The sequence below is a fragment of the Artibeus jamaicensis genome, unplaced genomic scaffold (assembly GCF_021234435.1).
Source record: "Artibeus jamaicensis isolate MK-2021 breed Jamaican fruit bat unplaced genomic scaffold, CSHL_Jam_final contig_685, whole genome shotgun sequence".
Taxonomy (NCBI): domain Eukaryota; kingdom Metazoa; phylum Chordata; class Mammalia; order Chiroptera; family Phyllostomidae; genus Artibeus; species Artibeus jamaicensis.
Window position 1 is genome coordinate 6,135,251 of NW_026521924.1, and position 24,824 is coordinate 6,160,074.

Genomic DNA, 24,824 nt, shown 5'->3' on the forward strand with positions numbered 1-24,824 from the left:
AAATACATGTCTTTATGGTTAATTAATATTTGACAAGAGATGCAAGAATGTACAATGAAATAAAGATAGTCTATTCAATAAATTGTGTTGAGAAATTTGAACAGATGCATTCAGAAAACTGAAATTAGTTCATTTTCTTACATCATACACAAGAATAAATTCAAAATGAATTGAAGACTTAAATGTAAGACTCAAGAACTATAAATATCCTAGAAGAAAACATAGGAAATAAAATCTCTAACATTCCTTGTAGCAATATTTTTTTTGATATTTAGCCTCTGACAATAGAAACAATAGAAAAATAAACAAATGGGACTATACCAAACCAAAATAAAATTTTGTCACAGCAAAGGAAATTGTCAAAAAAATGAGAAGACAACACACTGGCCCAGACTGGCTGGTTGGGCATCATTCCACAAAGTGAAAGATTGCTGGTTCAATTCCTGGTCAGGGCAAATTCCTGGGTTGTGGGTTCAGTCCCTAGTCTGGGCATGTACAGGAGGCAACCAATAGATGTTTTCTCTCACATCTATGTTTCTCTCCTTCTCTTTCTCCCTCCCCTCCCCTGTCTCTATAAATAAATAAATAAATAAATCTTTAAAAAGATAAATGACAACCCACTGGATGAAAAAATATATTCATCAATGACACATCTGCAAAGGGATTAATATCCAAAATTTACAAAATTTTATACAACTCAACACCAAAAAAAAGAAATAATCCAATTTAAAATATGAGAAAATGACCTGAATGTCAGACACTTCTCCAAAGAGGATATACTGATGGCCAATAGATACATGAAAAGATTCTCAATGTCATTAATCATCAGAGAGATGCAAATTAAAACCACAATGAGATACCACCTCACAGCTGTCAGAATGGCTATCCTCAATAAATCAACACAAAATAAGTATCAGCAAGAATGCGGAGAAAAGGGAACCCTTGCGCACTTTTGGTGGGAATGCAGCTTTGTGCAGCCACTGTAGAAAACAATATTGAATTACCTAAAAAAAACTAAAAATGGCACTAACTTAGACACAGCAATTCCACTTCTGGGAATTTATCCAAAGAAACTCAAACAATAATGTGAAAGAATATATGCACCCCTGTGTTCTCTGCAGCATTATTTATAATAGCAAAGATGTGAAGGCAGCCCAAGTGCCTGTTGGTAGATGAATGGATAAAAACATGATGGTACATTTACACACTGGAATACTACTCAGCTATAAAAATACAAGGAACTCATACCTTTTGATACAATATGGATGGCCCTGGAGACTATTATGCTAAATGAAATAAGCCAGTCGGAAAAAGACAATTACCATTCATTTTCACTAATATGTGGAATCTAATGAACAAAATTAATTGACAAATAAAATGGGAACAGACTCATAGACACAGAGAACAGACTAACAGCTCTCAGATAGGAGGGGGACTAAGGGCCTGAGTGAAAAAGGTGAAAAGATTAAGAAAAAAAATGCTCTCAGACACAGAAAACAGCATGGTAAATACCAGCAGGAAAGACATGAAGGGGCTGGTAGAAGAGGATACAGAGGGGGATAAATGGTGATGATGAAAGAAGACTTGACTTGGGTGGTGAGCACACAATAAAATATACAGATGATGTATTACAGAAATGTATATCTGAATTTTATATAATTTTATTAACCAATGTCACCCTAATAAATTCAATACAAATTTAAAAATTAAAATAAAGCACTTGTTACCGAACAACAAGAGGTCCGAGGGAGGGGCAATACAATATTTGGCCCACCTAGGGATGCCAAATATTGTTACACAACAGGGGCCCCTCCCAAAAACAAAATACTAAAATCTACTGGGCCCTTCTGTCCTCCGCCAATTGGAAAGACATCTCTTAATGCCAGAGATTTGTGAAAAGGAAACAAAATGTTTATTTAATGCTATTCAGGCCTAATGCCATCACTAAAATATCAAAGTCCTTTAGGGTATACACCTACACCCACACAGCACTCCCTTCTCCCACTGTCCCAACTCCAACTCCGGGTACCGTAAATCAGGAAAAGAGCACACGTCTGTATTGCAGGCTGCTGGCACCGTCAGCTGTGTCACTGTGCAGGATCTCGAGTTAATCCAAAGTACCGTGGTACCCTCTCATGGTCCACTGGCAAGAGTCCTTTGTACCCAGTTCCAGTCAAAGTCTCTCTTGCTTTTTCAGGCCCCGCAGACAAAGGGGGCACCCCAAAGCCGCGTGGGCCTCTTCTACCAAAGCTGCAGGAGTCCGCACTCCACCAAAAGCATGTGGCTGTCTTCTTCACCTGGCTGCAGGGATCTCCATTCTGGCAAAGCCACGTGGTTCTTCCCTTTCACCTGGGAAAGAGGGGGTCCGCACCCTGCCAAAACCACGTGGCTCCCTCTTTCACCTCACCGAGAGGGGGTCCTCACCCTGCTGAAACCGTGTGGCTTTCTCTCATCTGGCCAAGCGGGGACCCTTCATGTCCTGGAGCCAGTCTTTTCCAAGCTCTCACACAGGCCTTCTCACTCAGGAGTCCCTCGTTACCCTCCTGAGTCCAAACCCTTCTCACTCAGTAGTGCAGCCCCTCATTATCAGCTCGAGTCCCTTCTCACTCAGGAGCGCAGCTCCTAGTTCCATCCTGAGTCCAAACCCTTCTCACTCAGGAGCGCAGCTCCTAGTTCCATCCTGAGTCCAAACCCTTCTCACTCAGGAGTGCAGACCTTAGTTACAGCCTCCTGAGTCCCAGTCCACTACCTTCTCCCTCACTCAGGAGCGCCGACCCTAGTTCCATCCTGAGTCCCAGCTACTCCCTTCTCCTTCACTCAGGGGCAACGACCCTAGTTACCTTCTTCTGAGTCCCCTGCTCCTCCCTTCTCCCTGGCTCCAAACTTGGCCACAGCTATTTAACATATCTATGAAACCAGTTAAAGGTTATAGATATGTTAAATAATCATTCCAGAGGTTAGCTGCAAAACTGTTGCTATGCAAAACAGCTCTCAATGGCCTGGCTCCATTCGTTTCTTCCCGGGGGGGGGGGGGTGAGGACATCTTATATGTCTCTCCAATATTCCTATACACTTTGAATTCTGGACACCTTTCTAAATCTTTTTTTTTGGGGGGGGAGCCTGGCTGCACCCTGTATCACACTGAGATTCCAAAATTAAATGAGCAAAGTATGAGAACATATAATTCACTTGTAAGGAAACAGAGTTAGACAATCCTGTTAATCAAAAATGTATCAATTAAACAAATGCCATTTTCCTATCAAAATAATCAAAATCAAGAGTGGTAGCCCTATAAGACTATAAATTAATACAACACTTTGAAAATCTATTTGGTAATATTTTAAGAGCCTTAAATTCTTTCATTTCCTTTAATAACACAATTTTATCTTTAGAAATCTCTAGTAAGGCAATTACGCTGGACACAGAAAAAAACTGAATTTACAATTAACATGCCCATTTGCAGCAATATAATAGCAAGAAATAGGGAACATTATCTTCTGACAAGAGGATGTTAAAGCAAATTATAACTTGTTAATGAACTACATAATGTAACCATTTAAATATTTATCAAAAGTTTACAGTAATTAGATGCTTAAATCATATGAAACAAAGAAGCAGAAAGCAAAATTATATATATATATATATGATTTGATCAAATTATGTAGGAAGAAAAGAAATGCAGGTATATACTTTGAAGAAATAAAACTAAAATGTTAACAGGCATTGTCTTGGAGCAATGATACAGTACTTTTCTGTATTTTTTCAATGTTCTACAATAAGTAGATGACTAATGGGAAATTTTTATTTTTATTATTTACTTTTAAAAACAGATTGTTAATTCAAAATTGCATCTATATGAATACTAAAGCCATATAAAAATATATCTCCATTCAGATCTGCAGGCCAGAGTGATTTCTGTCATGATCATCAAAACATGGTTTTGTGGCCCCTCCCCTCCACACACACACACACACACAAAGAAAGAGGCAATTTTGGGGTTGATGTGAAGATGGTCTGGCTGTTCCCTGCTCTGCACAGGTGGGTCCTAAGGCAAAAACCAAGCCATGCCCTAAAAACTATAAACAGTGAATGGTCAGGAATGTAAAACCACGCATGTCTTCCCCCAAGTCTGAAAAGGCTGGTCCAAGCAATTGGGAACTTCATACTGATTACTCTCCAAAAATTTTAAAGCATCAACTTTTTACTATCAGAACCTATTACTACACTGACAGGGCCCCCAACAAGCCAAACCAACTGAGAAAATTCCCAACACACATAAACACATTCCTGTGCATAAACACGTGTTCTCAGATAATAGTGTCAAATGGGTCTGGCGGCTAGAAGGACATGACCATCTTAGAAAGTGCTGGCTTTCTACTTTTGGACCTAGCTAACAGTAGCAGCTACTTTCAATTTTTGCATAATGAAGGGACCAAAGTTTTGCAAGCCTAATACTGCCTTCAATTTTTAACTGGTTATTAAGAGGTAAAAGATTCAGAAAGAACATTTGATTCTTCCTCCTTTCCTGCTTAAGAGATTCAAATGGGGGAAGGTGGGGGCTGGTGTGGGGGGGAGGCCTGCTTCAGGAAGGGAACCTTAACATAATCACCTTAGCATTAGACAGGAAGCTCCAAGCAAGCAGAAGCATGTTTACTGGATTCCCACTGTGTCTCATTGTTCCTGAGTCACCCAGCAAGAATTTGCCTGCCCTAAGTTCAGCTCTTCCTCAACTACCTGCAAATTGCCTATTCCCACTTATGAAACATGAGGCCCCATCCCCCTCACTTTTTCTCTTTTGTCCAAATGTTATATATACCTAGTGTTGCCTCACTGTCTTTAAATTTTTCATGTGTGTGTCAATTCCCCATGCACATGTATTAAAATTTTGATTTTTTCCTGTTAATCTGTCTCTATTACTTTGGTTATTAGGTCAGTTAGAAGAACTTAAAAGGTGGGAGAGAAAGTACTATATTTTTTAAACCCCACAATAACAGACACAGTGCAAGCACTAACTCCAAAGTGAAGGGCTTAGGGGAAAGAAGGAGCTTGGGTTAAGCCAAACTGCTGTTCAATTTACTGAAAGCTTCAAAATATTACCAACTCGCTGTTTGAAATGCGTCAGCAACGGTTCATTTTTTTTCTTTTTATCAAAACACATTTAGACTGTGGTGAATGACAGCATAAATCTTAAATAGAAAAGATGCAGGGGGAAAAAAGACCACCCGGGTAGAACATAACTGTAAATGTGTCCATATATTTGAATACTGATCTTATACACAGAAATGCATTTAACCTTCCCAGCAAGACGCTTTCACCAACTTCCAAAGAAAGTGTTACCAATTAAGCTAAAGAAACTTTAAGAGTCAATTTTAATTACACCAAGAGATGCTCCAATCACTTCCCAGCTCCAGTTGAAGTTTTTACTAGAGATGGCTGGAACCAATTTACATGCTTTTATGTTGCGTCTAGACTTTAATAAGCAGTTTAAGCATGAAGCAAGCCAATGCCAGCATCCAGCAGGCTGCAGAGTACCCTGCATGGAGAAATACAACAGCCCTCAGGTTCCCTCCAAGGCCCTTCTTGTTGCTATCAGTGAATCTTTCTCTGCTATGAGGTTTCAAAAGCAACAGGATCCAGTCTTTGTGATAAGATTCTCAGCCCTTTAACCTACATCAAGTTTTCCTCTGCCTCCTCAATACCAAAGGCCTCAAAAGATCTTTCCCTCTAGCCTTCCTCTTATACGTAAGTAGAAATGAGGGGAATGAAGCTAAATGATTTGGAGGCAGGTGAAACTCCCAGGACAGGGCAACTGGAGGCAGGTGTCCAGGTGCCTGCTGTAATTTACTAGCTGAGTGAACTTTGGGGAGTCAGGTGGCCCTCCTGAGCCTTTATTCCCACATCTGTAAAATGGGATTCCTACCTCAAAGGTTTTGTTTGGGTGAAAGGCAATACCTTCCTAAGTGGATCATGTTCTGTGAGGACACAGGAGGTGAGGATTCCTGCACCAGTGATCTATTCAAGGGAGTACTTTCAGGAGAAAACAGGTTGCTGGGCAGGAAAGGGGACAAAGCTGAGCAAGAGTTAAATTTTTCTGTAAATAGCCGCCCTGTATGTGATCCCATGGGGAGCTCCAGAGCAAAAATCATACCTCAGGAGACTATCCTGAAATGAGCAAAGGTGCATGACTTTCATGGTCTCACCCCTGTATGTCCTTGGCTACAAAAGTCAGTCTGGGGCTGGCTGGGGATGCTGACTCTCAGGCCCTCATGGGTAGTCGTGTGGATGAGGCAGCTCCAAATGCCTAGAGGCACCTTCTGAAGGTCACACATCAAGCTGTTGGCAGAAGCTGGCACAGGTACACTTGGAAAGTAAAAAGGATTTGGGCAGGGTACCATGTGCACCCCACTTCACAAACTGTATGGGGGGATATCATACCAATAACAACTGGGGCAGGTGCTTGATTCATGTCATTTTACTCAATGTCCTTTCATTACAAATACATTGTTTCACTTTAAATTTGGAGAACCTATCAATGTTGTTATTTGAAGACTGACTGTACTACTAAAATTTCTTGGTATTAGATATCTCTCACAAAGCACTTAACATACTAGCTAATAACTTACAGAGTATACTCATAAACAGTTGCTCTAACCATTGTACAATTGGTAAAACTGAGGCTAAGCCAGACCAAGTAAATTGCTTTTACATAACCCTTGAGCACAGATGGCAAACACAAGGCCCACGGGTCAAATCCAGCCCTCCACCTTTTTTTATCTGGCCCCCACCCTGTTTCTACCCAGCAGCAACTCCAAGCTCTCACTTAATTGTTACGGAGTAGTTACATTTACACAATCCTAAAATTACATTTGGCCCTTTGAAGGCAACCGTGAAGCTGATGTGGCCCCTGGTGAAAATGAGTTTGACACCCCTGCAGAGGAACAAAACTGGGTAAGCTGGGTTGAGAACCTTGTTCCTGTTAACTCCAAAGGCCAGAGCCCAAGTTCCAAACTACTATATTATTGCTATCTCTCAAATCCTTACATTTAGAGTTGAATGGCAACCATCTTCACAAGGTCTGGGCACGTCATGGGAATGCACACAGCTGACAGATTTTAGACAACTGGGTGAAACCAAACTCCAAACAAAACCCTTGACAAGGCTTATGTAGCCCACAGGCAGAGTGCTTGAGACTTGAATCTTTCTCATATCTGTCTTATTTTTCTCATTCATATCAGAGGCTCCATAGAGAATCTGGCCAACATCAACTTCAGTTAACTGCTTAAGTATGTAGGACCTGTAGTTCCAATATTTACTGTACAGCATAGTAATTTATAGGAGGAAGATGATCTCCTTGTTCCATGACCATCACACACATTAACTGGAATGTGAAAAGCACTCCCTGGAGTTCCAGGGCATCTGCTCCGCATAGGTCTTACCACCTTTGCACAGAATAAGCTAACTGCTGAACTCGGTGGTCCTCCCTTGATCTGATACTGACTTAATGAGGACAGATATCTTTGGTCACCACTGTATGGCACATAATTGCTCTCAGATGAACTCAGTGTTGATAACCACCAAAATTACCACTTGTGGACTTAGATTTTCAGGGATTTCTATAAAAGACTGCAAGGGTGTAAGTGATAAGTTTTTGATTGTACCATATGAAATTGCTACTTTTGGTAGTTTAAAAACAGTTGAATATCAACAAGTTTACATGATTCAACCTCATAAATCAATGATAGGAAAAGAAATTTGAAAAACACCTCTTTAGTTTTATTTGTAAATCTTCATGTTTTTATGGGTTTTTAAAAAGATTTTATTTACTTATTTTTAGATAAAGGGGAAGGGAAAGAGAAAGACAGAGGGAGAAATATCAGTATGTGGTTGCCTCTCACATACCCCCCACTGGGGACCCACAACCCAGGCATGTGCCCTGAGTGGGAATCAAACTGGCAAACTTTTGGTTTGCAGGCTGGGTCTCAATCCACTGAGCCACACCAGCCAGGGCATGTTTTTGTTTTTAAATGATTGAATGATGTGTGATATGAGTAAAGGGGCACAGTTGTTTGTTTTTTAAAACCAATGCCGACTTTCACCAGGGTGGCAGATAAATGACAAGGAATAAAATTAGAAGCAAATAGTCTAGAAACTTCAGGCCACCCAAATGTTTTGGCTAAAAAAGGAAAAGAAAAGGAGCTTGATTTGGGTTTTCTCTAATTGGCCTTATGTAGGTGGTCTTAATTGGTGGTAAATAGACCAAAGAGAGGTGGCAAAAGAAGAAAAAGAAAGAACTCATAAGCCTGGGTAACTTTCAAACTAGGTGACAAATGCTGAATATTCTCTTAGGTATGCAACTTCCTTTCCTCTCACATATGCTGTTGCAGCATAAGATGAATTACATGTGTCATTAGGAAACTATATTTCAGCTAATCTGTGTAATTATGAAACTTGAAAACTCAAGATTTCAAAGACGAAACCCCAACCATCGTGCTCTGTCACTAACAAGAGTTACAATCACTAATCCTTAAGGCTGAGAGGCCATTTCTCTTCCAGGGAATGGCAAGTGGATTCCAAGGTGGTACCTGCCTAAACACTGTGTGGAGTACTCTGAGGTCTTGTTTCAGCTGTGAAACAAGACTGCCATGACCAACTGTTTGCTACGTCTACTGAGGACATTTGCTGCTCACGTGACCTAGGCATTGAGCCTTCTAGGCCTCGGTTCGATCATCTGTAAAAAAAAAAAGACACTTGAAATATGCTACATCTGAGACACTCTCCATGGTTAACACTTTAGAATTTTTTTTTCCAAATTAGCTATAAATGTGATCTCTTTCTTGTTTTCTGTCACAAACGCTTGGTTACCCCAGACTTTTTATTGCAAAGGGAAAGAAGCAACAATCCAATAATAACCTCCCTATTTCTTATTTATTTCTTCCTAATTTTAGTTACCACTCCTGCTCTCCTCATACCTCAGCTCAGATGAAATTTATGTTGCTTTAATAATGTAATAGCAACAGGCGCCCATATCATCCCTTCTTTTTTAATTTTTTAAAATTTCATTTAGTTATTTTTCAAGTACAGTTTTTTGTCTATTTCTCCCATCCCAGCCCCCCCTGCCCCGTCTCCTCACCTCCCTCCCATTTCCCCCCATCCCTTCTATAATATCTCACAAACACGTGCCACATTCCCATCTCTGAATTTGCTACAGAAAATTCAACATTGTGCCTGCCACCCGTGTCTGTTATTATAATTATTGTTATCTGGGAAGTGAGCACTTTTAGGTTATTGAAGAAACTAGATGAGACACATGAGGAGACTTCTTGTCTCCTACCCATACAGTATTGATCAGCTTCTTCACCACAAACAGGACAAAAGTAATAATAGAAGCCTCAAAGTATTGAGTCTCATGAGACACTAGGTCCTTAGGAACATAAAAAATTCTTACAACTATCCCTGAATTCAAGTGTTTGTCCTGGACAGCACATGATTTATTTAGATCCACCATAAATGTAATCCCTGCATCAATCAAGGTTCCGACAAGTAAGACCTGGGCCCACTCAAGGTGTTCATTGATGCAGTTTAAATTAAGGAATTATTTATAAAACTGTGGTCAAAGTTCAGGAAAAAATTAGGGATGGTGAAGCCCCCAGGATCCATAAAAAGTGCCATAACCCCTCAGGCTGAAGAAGAACACATAAAAATGCTAGACAGTTGTGGCTATGGTAGAGTGGATGATGGACAGAGGCTAAGCTGAGCAGTGTCTAAACCATAACCAAGCCCCCAGCTGGTCTGGCTCAGTTGGCTGGGCATCATCCCACAAGTCGAAAGCCTGCCAGTTCAATTCCTGGTCAGGGCACATGCCTGGGCTGCGGGGTCAGTCTTCCTCTGGATTCATACAGAAGGCAACCAATCCATGTTTCTCTCTCATACTGATTTTTCTCACCCTGTCTTACTCTCTCCCTTTCCCTCTCTCTAAAAAGATTAAAAATTGAAATAAATTTTATAAAAACCATAACCAGGTTGGGGAGAGATGAAGAAGACCCCGACTTCTCTTTCCTCTATCATCTGATTTCCTTCCGATGCTTACTATTAGCTAAACCAAATAGGAAATAAGACAGCAAAGGAACACAGGCAACATAATTTAAGGGAATCAGCCCCCCAAGACACATGTCAGGGCAGAGAAGAATGGAGATTGGATCTGGAGGGGCAAATGGAGATTATCAAGCACAGTCCCCTATTGAACAAAGTAATCCCCTATTGAACAAAGTGTTTGATGTCATGTGACCCTGAGGGCCTGACTACTGAAGATGGTTCCAGGGATTGGCTCCTGGATTGAAACCAGCTTCAAGGAAGCCTGGCCTGGGAACCCTGCCCAATAGAGGACTTCCTGTTGGGTGATGACCTTGAGATTCGGTGGTGAGTTTGGAATGCAAGACAAGGACAGGGAGAGAGATAGAAAAGAGTAGAAGAGAAAAAAAAGGCATGAAGGCAGAGTGGAGACAGGCAGACAGAGAGAGAAGGAGACAAAAAGAAACTGTGCCACTAACATAGCAGGGCGTTTTATGACAGGACTGCTGTGTTCTGCCTGGTGATCATTGGCCACATTTCCTTACTTGCCTTTGTCTCTCTTACTAATCCCTGATCGCCAGTGTAACCTAAGATTGCCTTTGATCCTTTCAACCTGAATAGCTCCAACCAGCAAAATGCAATTACCTTAATTTTACAGTTGAGCTAATTGCGCAAGAAAAATTAAGACTATACCTAAAGTGACACAGAAAATAAGTACCTGCAAAGGAATGCAAATTTGGTTCCATCTGTCACAAGCCCGTGGGTTCTCTAAGGAGCCACATTGCCCCTTGCACCCCAAGACAGAGCTGTCCCAATAACAAAATTAAAGGACACTTTTCCACTTTTCCCAAGAAAACTCCCAAATGATTGTAGATTTTCTGCCAGTTTCAGTTGATAAATGTCCATGATTTTTTCTTTCTGGAGCTCACAGCCTTGTAAGAGCTATTCATAATGATCTGCGTAACTCAAGGACATTAAGAGCACCATCTCAGGGTTGTTGGCAGATGTTCCTGGCTAAAAAGCCTTCTGAAATATAAGAGAAAGATATTTCACACCAGTTTCCATTTTTTCCCCTAGATCCCTCGAGACCTGAATGTGACCAACACACAGAATAGCGTGCGGCACTTCTTTCAAAACAAACAACACTTGAACTTAGGAAGGACAGAAACTATTTCCATTACATGCATGATTTTTTTTAAAAAAGAGGTGCATCTTTCATTGCTTCAGCTGCTGGTAGTGATGGATCCATACTAAACAATCAGAAGACTTGTGGGCTACTGAGAAGTGAGAAATGTGTGGAAAAGATGTCGAGTACAGCAAGTTTTCTAAAACCTCCTGCCTCATAGAAACTTACACTCTAAGACAGCAGGCGTTCTATAATCCCCAAATGGTCCTTTTATGGTCTTGTCATTAATTTGAAGGGAAAGTTCATTTCCACAGGTCAAGCTTCGCAATGAATGTTGAGAACACAGTTTAGCAGTGGAAAAAGCTCTAGAATGTTTTTCCACATTCGAACCAGGGGCTTCCTTATCAGATTCATCAAAGCATTTTTTTAAAATATAAATGTCTTACCAATTTGCCCAGGAAGAATAAATCTTCACAGCCACCTCAAAGGCCTGACAACTTTATTTCCATTGTGTGGAGCTGGGTGGGTCCCCCTGAACTGGGCTTCCTAAAGAGACCCAGCCCTTCTCCGAACAGTCTCCAGGCCTGCCACTCCAGTGAGTGTGATCAAAGAGGGAATAAAGCTAAAATAACAGATTTGTTTCTTGGCTTCTCTCTTAAATGTGTTCTGCGTGTTTAAAGCCCTGTAAAGGAAACGCTCTGGGGCCCTGGATGTGAGAGAAGCACATCTAAACCCTTTCCCAAGAGGAAATCTCTCACCTCGGTGGGGTAAATTAGCTCATTAAGAGCAGCCAGAAGCAGGCAGGAAACCTGGGAAGTAGGAGCTTTAATTCAAAGCACAGAAAATTATAGATTTCTTTGCACATTAAGAAAGCATTTATCTTGGCCAAAAATGAAACAACTTTTCAATGATCAACACATGGTTTAAATCTGTGTGGCTAATTTATATCTATCTACCCGTCTGTCTAGTTGCTCAGCTACCAGAAAATTTAATTATATTTAATAAATCTTTGTTGAAAACCTACTATGTGCCTATGACACATTTGTGAACTGCATAAACACAACAGAAATAGAAGGCAGGTGTCTCCCTTCTTTTCAGGACCTTTACACTTCACTTCTCAACAAACACAGAGTATACTTGATATGCCAGGAATTGAGCTCGAATAAGAATAGTGAAAAATGGAATGTTAAAAAGTAATGCATTCAGTGGAATCAAGTGCTAAGATGTACGGAGGAAGTAATAGGTCAAGGGGAGGCAGAAGACTGAACAAGGGAGGATGAGGTTTCTCTGGAAGTTTTTCTAAAACTAACCTTGAAAGAGGTCAGTATGGAATAGTAACAAGAGCAGCCTATAAAAGATCTGTTTTTAGTCTCTGCTCTGCCACTGGGGCCTCAGACTATTCCACTTTTCTGGGCCTTACTCTCCCCCTTTAGAATATGTATGTTGGACTTGAATTATTCATTTGTTCACTCACAATTTATTCAGAACCAACTATCCATACGAGAGAGTGTTGACTTTTTAGGATGAAACCTGTGGGTTTGCTTTGACCCAAGGTATGAAAGAAGCCTCTGCTCTCCAGAAAATATTCAGATATGCATGGTGCCATGACAAGCCCTGTTGTTATCTCCCTTTCACTTCTCACACTGTTAAGTTTGGCTCTAGGGAAGCAGAGCACGGCATTAGGTAAACCTTATTGGGAGAAGGGGCCAAGTAAAGTATAAAATATAGCAATGGCTTGGCATTTACTGAGTTCATGTGTGGTGACAGGATGAGGTAGGGGTGGAAGTAAACCTAAATGGTTGGTGACAAGACTCAAAGGCAGTGGAGAGGCTCAGAGGAGAGCCATAATTTGCAAAAAAAAGTTTTGACTGTTCACTTGAGTCTGGCATGGTGCCCTGAACACTGCAGCCAATTGACAAAAGGCCAGGAAAAGGAATCGAGAAGCTTAGGACTTACTCGCAGGTTCTGTTATTGGGTGACTTTATCTACATGGCTTAAGTCTGTTGAACTTCAGGTTTTACATTAGCAAAATAAGGTTTATCAAACGTATGTACATCTTTCCCCTATACACCTCAAAAAGAGTTTGGAGAAATGAATATAATAATAATAATAATAATAATATCCAGAATACTCAATATGCTAATTTTCTATCAGTTGTCATTTATTAGCTCTGGCCAAAATCTTTGTGGCTAATTTTATTTCAATGTAGTACCAGCCTGCTTCTTTAAAAATGGTATCATGTGCAATTAGAGCTCAAAATTATTTTGTTTTAGAAAATGTCTCTATTTGAGAAATTTCACAGCAGCCATTGGGTGTAGTAAGACCAGTACAGCTGACGCTACTTATAAAAACACAATAGAATGAGCACATTTGAATAAAATATGCTTCGCTGGAATTATTTAAACCATAATTAAACATCTCACATTGTCTGCCATGGTTTAGATTAAACAGAATAAGGAGTGTGAACATCTGATGAGTTTAAAGCACTTGCCCCTCCTGTTTGACACTTCTATCCAGTCTGTTGACACCATTTCTGGATATAAAAGAAATTCTAATCAAATACATGCCCATTCCAATTTGAGGCAAAAATCATGGTGGTTTATAGAAAACTTCCTTTCTGCACTGACCCACAACCTAAACAAAAGGCCAAAGTCATTTAAATTGCTTCAAAGGCTGTTAAGTTTGAGACTGTTGTGACATAAGCCAGCAATGTGGTATGGATGGAAGCACAAGCAATTCCTTTATAAGTTGCAGAGCTAAGTAAACACTATGAAAGCCTGCTATTGTTTACTCTGATATCATAGTCAACACTCTGGAATCATTAGCTTTGGGCCCTTGGGTAAAGCTGTTTTTTAAACTCTCTATTTCACAGTCAAGGACGACTTCTTCTATAGCCAGCAGATCCATAGCCTCCCCTCAGATACACATGTTCAGCTCTCACAGGCATCAACAGGAGGGTCTCCTGAGACCTGAGGCAGGATGAGGGTCACCTCCCTCTCTCTTTTACCTGAAGAGTAAAGAGTCAATGTTGGGGGTTATCAAACACAGAAGGCCAAAAGCCAGAAGTAGTAAGTTCAAACAGAACATAGATGATTCCCAATTCCTTGACTGCAGAAATTTTAATAATGTCAAACAAAATAACTAATTGTTATTATATATTTATATATTACATATACAAATACATCATTGTTATGATATGTTAAGTCAGCTTCTCTCTGAGTCACCCAACTGAGATACAAAACCCTCTGCTTCAAACACCATCCATTTCTGAAGAATGTAGTGGCTACTTATTATCAGTGGAACTTAACAAACTAATTACTGTAATACATGGCTCTCCTGACTTTCATATTTGCATGAATATTATATAAGTGATAATATTATATATGTACACATACATATGATAATGAAGTGACTTTCAAGCATCAAGTAAAACTCTGACATACATTCTCATTTTTTATTAAAAAACTGACCCCCAAAAGGACTCAATACTCTAAAATTCTGTGATGTCTAAGCACCTAATGACACAGTCTAACTGCACAAGTCAATAAGCATTGCTAGAAGAAAGTATAAACTTAAAATAAAACAAAATCTCTGGGGCAGAATGATTATCTTCCACTTTGAAGGACAGAACATTAATCATTAACAGTTCACCACTGGCAAAGAGAGATAAATTAAATAAGTACTAAGGTGACTTTTTGGCCTGTGCCTTAGGTACAACCCCAAACAGCTAGACTGGTATAACATCCACCCTTATAAATTAATTGAACATGTGAGCAAGGCCAGCCAAACCTAAAATGCCTGGGATTAAGGAAGGGGCAGAGCACATAGAAACAGCATGGGTAGAAAATTCTCCACAGCCAGGACCTGCACCCCAGACACTGTGATAAAACAACAAATATCACGGTCAAGGCACCTCTTCATTTTCAACAGACTAGGTTCATTTGCAAGTCATTCAGCAGGTATATTCTGCACAAAGGATTAACATTTTAGCCAGCCCACAGAAGCCTCCTCAACAAAGAACAGCCCCGGAAAAAAGTACAGTAGTTATAGAATTGTTTCAGTGAACTTACAGGCTGTCTATAAAAACACTTCCAATGAAAAGTACCTTCCAAGTACTAGGAAGAAAACAATGCACCCTAACACCCCACCCCACACCACTCTGCACACACATAATAGGTGGGAAGTTTCTTTTATTCTCAAGAACTTGTTCAAAATGGGTGCTAATTATTTAGCTATCCTGGATATCCCAGATGGACCCTGTGGCAATGACCCTTTCCATGAGAGTAAAAATTCTGTGAATTGGTCAAGATCATCTTCCCAACCACGTCAGTCATCAATCAATGGATCATTTTTTTTAAGTATGGGAAGTAAAGAATGTCTGACACAAAAGAATATGTGCTGTATGACTCCAACTCTATGAAGTTTTAAAACAGGCAAGTGAATATACAGTGATAGAAATGAAAGTAGTTGGTTTTGGCAAGGGGAGAAGGACTGTCTGATAAGGAGCCCAGAGGAACTTTTTGGAGTAATGGAAATGTTCTGTGGGTTACATATGTGTATGAACTTGTCAAAAATTATTAAACTCACACTAAAGATCTGTGCATGTCATTGTAAGTAATTTATATATCAATTGAAATATAAGAAAACAATGAATAGATGAGCCTGGGGAGAGAGATGATGACATAAAGATGAAAATGACAATGCTCCAATTCTCAAGACCTTTCCAGTGATGAGGGAGACACTAACTATCTCTGAGGGTTAAAGAGCACGGGGAAGAAAGAACAAATTGCTAAACAAATTTTATAGCATACACATGGTCTCCTTTTTTAAAAAACCCTGGTGAATAAAAAGTAGATTTTCTTAAAAATCAGTTGAATGGGTAATCCTCAGTCTAAATTTACTGTTGGTAAATTTAAAGTGTGTGTCCATCAAACAATGAATATCAAGATTACAAATTTCATCATCACTATTTTGGTGTAGAACACCTTATAGTGTGGAAGTTATGAAGCCCCATTAATTGTTTCTATAAGGCGCAATCTGAATGGGGCCCGAGGACCATGAAAACATCTCCCCCACTGCCCTAGTCCTATACCCCAAATGCCCACATCACAAATTTCTTTTGTGTTAAAACAGAGATGAAACTAAAGAACCCAATACCCCACATCTTACACACAACCCATCTCCAACCCATGACACTTGAAAGTTTGGTCTTCCCTTTACAAAGATTCTTTCTCAGGATGCGGTCTTCCTATCATCCCATGAGCTTCCCAGTTTTATTCCCTACATCCTTAAAAACACACCTCTGCTGATAAATTCGTCCTGCTCCCCAGAGACTGAATCTGGACTACGAGATGACTCAAAGTCCTAGAGCCTAAGAAGGAAGGGAGACCAGAGCACTCTCACATCTGGACATCACACAGAGGAAATGCAAAGGCTAAATCAGAGGCCTAAAGCACTCCAATTCCTGAACTTTTTTAGCTTACTCTCTGCAGCCATTGTCTGTTGACCATAAAAACAGCATAATGGTGCCCTGTTTGCACTGTTCAGAGTCACTGAACGTCCAGTCCAACCACCCTCTTCATTACCCCGCAGGTCACCCCGTCTCGATGCATACATAGCAACAAACCAGCCTTATTCATGCAAACAAACACACTACAGACCAACAGATCTTAAATCTTTTCAAAAATAAGAAATCACAAGCACTGAGAGACAGAGTAGTATATTTACCCTTTTCACGAAAAAAAAAAAAAAAGGAAAAGAGAAAAATCAAACCTGAGAATAAATCCACCTGTGAGTTCCTATCTCTACTGAGGTCACCAAAAATCCCTCCTCTTTATTTGCAAACAGTTCAGAAGCTACTGGAGGAAGTCGGCCAATAAACGTTTTTCAAACCAAGATTAATGGCTGATTTGTCATCTGGGAAGGGAAAGGTGAGCCTGCAGCCTCCAAGAGGAAGCAAACCAGAGGAGTGGGGGCAGCTGATTTATGGGGTTGTGAGGAGGCTAATTAGAGCTCATGGAGGGAGATAAGACAGACCAAAGGCATTTGGCAACAGCAAAGTGAAAGGTGAGGGCACAGCAGAGGACAGAGAGCAAACAATGAGATGGTGAGGGGAGGGGCTGCAGAAATGAGCTCCAGTAACGAAGCATAGACATTGTAGGCAGTGAAGGGACTCAAATGCTGCCACCCCGAATCTGCTTTGGGAGACATTTTAAGCTCTTTATAAAGAAATAAGACTCAGAAAGAACCTTTGACCCTCCCCCATTTCCTGCCCAAGAGATTCAGGGAGAAAACTGATTCAGGAAGCTGATCTTAGGATGCTGCCTTAGCCTAATGTGAATTAAATGTGGTAAACTAGAGGGTTTCATCAAGAATTTTCCTTCCCTGTATGTTCTTCAGCTACCTAAAAATTGTCCATTCTTACTTCTGAAATCTAATTCCCCAACCCCCTTTTCTCTTTTGTCCAAAATATCTTATATACCCAATGTTGCCTCACTGTCTGGAATTTTCATAGATTTGTCATTTCTGTGTGAATTCCCTGTGTACATGTATTAAACTTTAATTATTCTCATATTAATTTGTCCCTGTTAATTTGGTGATTAGCCCAGCCAGAAGAACTCAAAAGGTGGGAGGAAAGGTATCAATATTTTTTTTTATCTCCATAGTGGGTTTTAAAAAAACTGCATGTCTAGGAAGTTCCTAGAAGCCACAAAGAGGCCTATGTTTCTGAACCTCAGACAAGGTCTGAAAACAAAGTCCTTGTGGCTTGATTTTGAACAGCTCACCAGCCCCTAGGATCACCTATAAGTAGCCAGAATGCCCAGGGTTGTTCGGCATGCTCTCCAGCTCCTTCCTATTGCAGCGACCCCATGAAACAGCTGGCTCAGTGGTCCAATAGGTTAGTTTGTGGTCACCCAAAACGTATCATCATCACTTGGGAGGTCTGCCCTCCCACCAGCCATGTTTGTGTCAAAGACACAATGAGGCTGCGTCTAGGCCTGCGAAGAACCACAACAAGGAGAGAAGACCCTCCAGGCAGCATGCTCCAGAGAGAAGCCCAGGCCAGAGAGTGCTGGGTGGCCCCTGCAGAAGACAGGCACTGCATTAGGGGAGGTTTCCAGAAGGTCAGAACCACTGGAGTGTGTCTGAGGAGGAGGAGTTGTGATGAGAAGAGGACAAGTGACAACCTGCCTAACTTTCCCCAGTGGAGTGTCCTCTTTTCAGCACAGCTGAACACCATTTGCTGTGTGTGTATGTACTTCATGTCTGCACACAAGTGTTCAATCTCCTTTCATAGCCTTCAAATGGGAAACCTTTGGACCCAACTACCTCTATTGCTATGCTGCATTTAGGTGGGGAAAAATGTGTGCCTAAAGCATAGCATTCTTCTTCCCCCCTCTCATTTTAAAAATGAGAACAAAGAGACAGCAAAGAAAGAGAGAGGGAAAGAAAGGCAAGGAAGGAGAGGAGAGGAAGGAAGAAATAAAGAGAGAAAGAGAGGAAGCAGGGACAGAGGCAGAGGGATAGACAGAGAATGAAAGAAAGCGAGCAGGCAGCTGGTGCAAGAAATAAGTAAGGGTCTTTTCTCCCGCTTTCCTGTCTTTTAATAAATCACTGTAGTGGCCTGTGACAGCTCTCTGTTATGCCTAAATGCCCAAGCAAACAGCTTTTTTTTTTAGACTATTCAAGTGGCTGCCAGGGAGGCTGGAGCTGGGCAAGCCATACAGGCCTCAGAGTGCCCCTGTGACTCAGTTAGAAAAGCAAGCATGAAGTCAATATTCATTGCGAAGGGTAAGAATTACCACAGTACAATGAAATGGTAATGAGCCGGCTCACAAAGGAGGTAAGCCGGATAATCAGTTTTTAAGGAGGTGCTGGGCACACAAGGCTGCCAAGCCCTGAGTGGGCTGCCTAGGCATATGGGCCCCCACCTGAGGGGCCTGCCCTCAGCCCCCACCATCTGGGGGCATTGGCAAGAGGCCAGTTAGGAACCAAGGGAATCTCGCCAGGACCTCTTTCTCCAGCCACCCCTTTCCATTTTGCCATTTTGAGGCCCAAAGCACCTCAAATGCAATGGGGACAAAAAGCCATTTCACAGCCACAACCCCCATGCCTGCTTCCAGATACTGAGGACCAAGGCTGGCAAATGGGAAAAGTGAAAATGCTGCAGCTGTCTCTGGTGGTGTGCTCAATGCACTCAGGGGTTATCACCCGATGGGATGGGGACACCTGAGCAGGAAGTCACCACAATAAAAACTGAGGGGTAGACTTAGACTCTGGGTATTTATATATGTCAGTAGCTTCAAATATACAAAGAAATTTATTTGTTCTAGAAGATTGCATTTAATACATCTTTCTTAGCAGTCTAACTTTTTAATCTCTTCAATAAAGCTAGAATCTAAGAAGAGCCCAGTAAGATAAAGACACCAGATGAATGACCACATGTGAGCTGCATTTAGACACCCATGACTATGGAATTGTTCTAAGTGATTGGTGCCCCTGGATTTGAAGAGAGTTTTTTCTTCAAGGCTTTCCCATCTGATTTCATCCTGTGTTTTCTACCAATGTCTCTTTTGAGTCTGGCTGATACTTCGGCAGCTGTAATTATCAACTGTTCTGATTTTTCTAAAGAAACTCTCTGGTATCATCAACATTATCACCATCATTTATATTTATACCTCTAGTGATTCCAAAAATTATTTTAGGTGGCCTAGAAAAATAAATGACCAAAGTGGAAGTGATGTACAATTTAAAATACAAGGTGAAATGAAAATAAGGGTAAGAGACAAAATAAAGCCCAAGGTCCTACTTCCTTGCAGAACTGAGCTAGGACTTGGTTCTTAGCCTTCTAGTAACTAGACCAAAGAAAAAAATCATGATATTTTCAATCAGTGAAACCCAACCCAACCCCAAATACTCTGATGAGTATGGCCTGAGGGTGGGGGGCTCTGACAGCTATATATTTAAGGTTCCTTTATGAAACAAAAGCAGAGCAGTTGCTCAGGAGATAGTCATTTATGATGCCCATAGGAAGGACATTGCATTATATTGGGGGGAAAACCCTCTCAGCAACCCCTTCCAAGTAAAAGCAGTAAGAAAGCTATACAAAGATATGAACAAAGCCCATGGGACACACAGGAGATTGAGGAGGAAGGAAGGGTAGTCCAGGGGAGAAAAACAACCTGAGGAAAGAAAAAGAAACGCACAGCAAGTCATGAAATTTTTACAAGTTGGCAAGAATATAGATATATGTGGACAGAATTCAGCATATTGATAAAAGCGGGATTGCAAAGAATCCACAAAGCCCTGCTCAGAGCATGAGGTTAAGAATACAAAGCATCCAACTGCCTGGGTTTGAATCCCAGCTTCACTATTCACAAGCATGAGAAAACTCAGGCATTATTGCTTACCCTCTTTGGGCCTCAGTTTTCCCACCTGTAAAGTGGGATCAAGAAGAGTACCTACCTCGTAGAAATAAATGAGACATTCTATGTAAAGTGTTAAACATAGCATCTGATATATTAGCTACTACCATTATCATTACTATTGCTGGCACTACTTCCTACATAATGAGAACAAGGGAATAAAATTTTCAAGACATACTTTCTAGATATATTGGTCTTTTCATATATTATCTTTTTTATTTAAGTATAGCTGGTATATAATCTTATATTAGTTATATTAATTTCATGTATACAACATAGTGATTCAACATTTTTATAACTTACAGTGTGATCACCCTGCTAATTCTAGTAATCATGTCATGATGTAAACTTATCACAATTTGTTGGCTACATTCCCCTTCCCCTTTTCACCCTTCCCCTCCCTTCTAGTAACCATCCTTTTGTTCTCTGTTTCTATGAGTCTGTTTTTCTTTAGTTGGTTGGTTAGTTTCATTTTTAGATTCTACGTGTAAGTGAAACCATATAGCATTTGTCTTTTTCTGCCTGACTTATTTTACTCAGCATAATACCCCCTGGATCCACGCACATTGTACAAAATGGCAAAATTTCATTATTTTTATTGTTGCAGAATATTCCATTGTGTGTATGTGTATATATACATATCCATACATGTGTGTGCATGCATGCATATATACCTGTGTGCATGTGCATGTATATATACATGTGTGTACATATATACACACCCATACACACATATATAACTTCTTTACCATTGATAGATATCAATGGACACATTTAATTGTGTAACAAGCCAGTCAAATAGGCATTATTATTTTTATCTTCAATAAACCAATTAATTCTCAGCATAGTTAAGTACCAAGTTCATACAGTAAGAATGTAACCAAACCTTGAAACTGCAAAAGACTCTAATAATAAACTGAGGCAAATTTACAGTTAAGGGAATAAAATTTAAATTTCAGAGACACCCTCCCTCATTTGCCCAGGCTCCTCCAAAGCTCTGAACATAACTTTGCATTTGCACCTTAATATTCTTTTTCCTTAAAGAGAGCTCCTAAATTAGCCCAAGTTTAATAATATTAGTGATTATATATGAATGGCACAGTATGATGAGAACTGTGTTCTAAAAAATGAACAAGGTGACCAAGGATAAAGTGATACCAGGAAGGCCAGGAGAAACAGTGTTTTGTGTGTAAAGATAAAGAATTAAAAATTAACCACATCGATTTGAGAGAACCACAGACCAGCCAGGTGGAGATCTGGTAGATATTTATAAATATGGGTCAGGAGAGCAGCCAGGGCAAGATACAGACCAGGAGCAATGGGGTAGACAGTGACTGACACTAAGGGAGAAATTCTTGTCCAAAAAGACTGTTCTAGAACTATGCTGTCCATGCTATAGGGCAGTCATCAGCCACATGTAGCTACTGAAATTTAATTAAATGTAAAATCCAGATCCTTCAGCAAGTGTGTATGGTATTGGGCAGAATGGACATAGAACATTTCCACCACTGCAGAAAGTTCTATTGGACAGTGCTGGTCCAGGAACTCAGGAGATGGTGAAGGACAGACTCACAGGGAAACATCTAAGGGATAAATGGAGGAAGAATACAATGAATAGGACCAGGGAAAGTGGCCTGCACAGTCAGGAGGACCAGGAGACAGAGATACCAGCAAAGAGAATTTCAAAGGAAGCATTTATTCACCAACTCAGCAGTTAGCAAAAGAAACAACAAACTTGTAGTACAGAACTAACACAAGTCTAAACCAGCTGCCTCCAAACCCTCTGTTTTGGTTCATTCAGGGTGCTATCAGAAAATGCCACAGACTGGATGGCATATGAACAGCAGAAATTTTTTTATTTATTTTAATTGTTGTTCAAGTACAGTTTTCTGTCTTTTCCTCCCATCCCAGCTCAACCCCCCAGTGCTCCCCACCTCCCTCCCATTTCCACCCCCCTTAGTTTTTGTCCATGTGTCTTTTATACTTGTTCCTATAAACCTTTCTTCCCCCTTTCCCCTGAAATTCCCTCCCCTCTCCCCTCTGGTCCCTGTCAGCCTTGAATAACAGAAATTTAATGCTCTAAGTTCTGGAGGCTGAAAGTCTGGGATCAGGTTCCAGCATGATCAAGTAAGGCCCTCTTACAGGTCATGTGCCTCTCCTTGTGTCCCCACAATGGTGGATGGGGCTAGAGAGCTCTCTCGGGCCTCTTTTATAAAAGCACTAATCCCATTTGTGGGAGTTTCACCTTCATGACCTAAGTACTTCCCAAAGGCCCCACCTTCTAACACCATCACATTGGGCATTAGGATCCCACCGTGTAGATTTCAGGAACACAAACTTTCAGACCACAGCACCCTGCATCAGTGATCCCACAAAGACCTTGAAAAGGCATTTTCTTACAGCCACAAATAACACACTCTGAACTTGGCCCTGCCCAGAAAGGAAACCTTGAGAAGGACAAACGACAGCTGTAGTTAAGAGAAGCAGGTGCCCAGAGGCCTGCTTTCTCTCCTTCCCTGCCCTCAGCAGAAGCCTTTAAAATTGTACTCTAAGGGACAAGGCACACACTAGCCCATGCCAACACACACCTCTCCAACAGGTGGCTGCCTGCATACCTGTGCAACTTCCTGTTTGCTTGTACAATTACCTACAGTTCACATAAGAATGCATGTTCTGAGCACAGCCTTTTCTGGCCCACACATGTATGTGCATATTTTGAAGGTGCAAATGAGACACCAAGCATAGTTTTTTAATGTAGCCCTAAGGGGTACATTATTCTGATCAGCACTAACATAGGCCTCCTACATTAAGGCACCAACATTAGGTCCCACTAGAGGCAACAATGTTAAACAAGCAAACAAATCCATTTTCCCCTGGGGCCCAAAGCTTTCCCTTTGCCCTTCACTCCCCTCTCTTCCTATTAAAGTTCCACTGCCTACAAAGTGCCCACCTCATCCAAAAACCTCTCCAAACCTTCCCCAGACTCCAGCTTCATATCCCAGGTATTTATGTAGGTATCTGCGTCTGTCTCTCCTTCTTGATTATGACCTTGTCTTTCAAAACTTTGTCTTCCCCACAGTGTCATGAAACATTTTTTAATGTTCAGTGATCTCTGAACTTTTTATTAGCCACCTGACCTCCAAGGGGTGCCCTGCTTCTGCTGCCTTAGTGCCTCAGAACTTTGGTGTTGTTGACTTCAGACACCATTTTGATGTCTACAGTCCTGCAAGTCGTGGTCTTTTGGATGGATTGCATGGAATGGATCTTGTCCGGAATGTCACCAAGATCAAAGGCCCCCCCTTCTTCCAGCAGGCAGTAGTAGGTGGTGGTCCTCCAGGTAGGCCTTGATGTTCAGCAGGACCTCATACTACCAAGCTTAATGCAGCCCCTCTGCCTTGGTCTGACCATCTGACTCCAGGTGCAGCAGGATCCTGTTGAGTTGTTCTACCTGCATGGCATAGTGCATCTCTACTTCCCTCAGGCTGTCCTTAAAACTTCCCTTCAGAGTTCTCACCAAGTTCAGGTCCATCTTTAGAACCTGCACTGTACATCTTAGCTCTGTGTCATCTCAGCTACTCCTATCTCAGCAGTCTGTAAGGTGACCACTGTGGCATTCTCCCCAATCTACTATGACCAGTACTTGTCCAGATCCTCTCAGTTCTTTCCAGCCAGATCGTCATACTGGCCCAGATGTGGGCCATGACCTTACTGAGCTCCTGAGATTTGGGGGCATCCAACTCCACAGTCAACTCAGAGTTGGCAATCTGGTTTGTAGACAATTTACTCTCTCCTCTTGGTTCTTCATGAAGATCAGCTCCTCCGTGAGAGCCTTGATCTGTGTCTCCAGCTGCAGCTGAGTGGTATTGGTCTCATCAGTGAATATCAGAGCCCATTGGTATCATTCTTCAGAGCCTGGCTCATGGCCATGTCTGTCTAACACTTGACTCTGAAGTCATCAGCAGTAAGATGGGCATTATCAGTCTGCAAAATGATGCAGACATTGTACACAGAACTGGCAGAGATATGAGCCTTCAGGTCCTCAATGGTCTTGAAATAAGTCTTGACTTGGGGTCCCTTCTTTTCCAGGCTCCCCTAGATTTCGTTGTCTAATCTCTGATTATCAGACTCCAGGCTTCCCATCTTCCCCAGGTAGGATGCCAGGTGGACATTCAAGCATTGTGTAGTCTTTTTCTAGTTCTGGATGC

At 41.1% G+C, this 24,824-nt stretch overlaps 1 long non-coding RNA gene across 2 annotated transcripts in view; it reads right to left on the reverse strand.

Annotated features, from left to right (window-relative positions):
• LOC128628311 (uncharacterized) overlaps positions 1-17,130 on the reverse strand; it is a 124,114-nt gene extending 106,984 nt beyond the window's left edge. For both annotated transcript variants that reach the window (XR_008392661.1, XR_008392660.1), the window contains exon 1: positions 16,967-17,130. This is a non-coding gene — a long non-coding RNA (uncharacterized LOC128628311). The remainder of the gene's footprint in view (positions 1-16,966) is intronic.
• Positions 17,131-24,824: the final 7,694 nt, after the last annotated feature.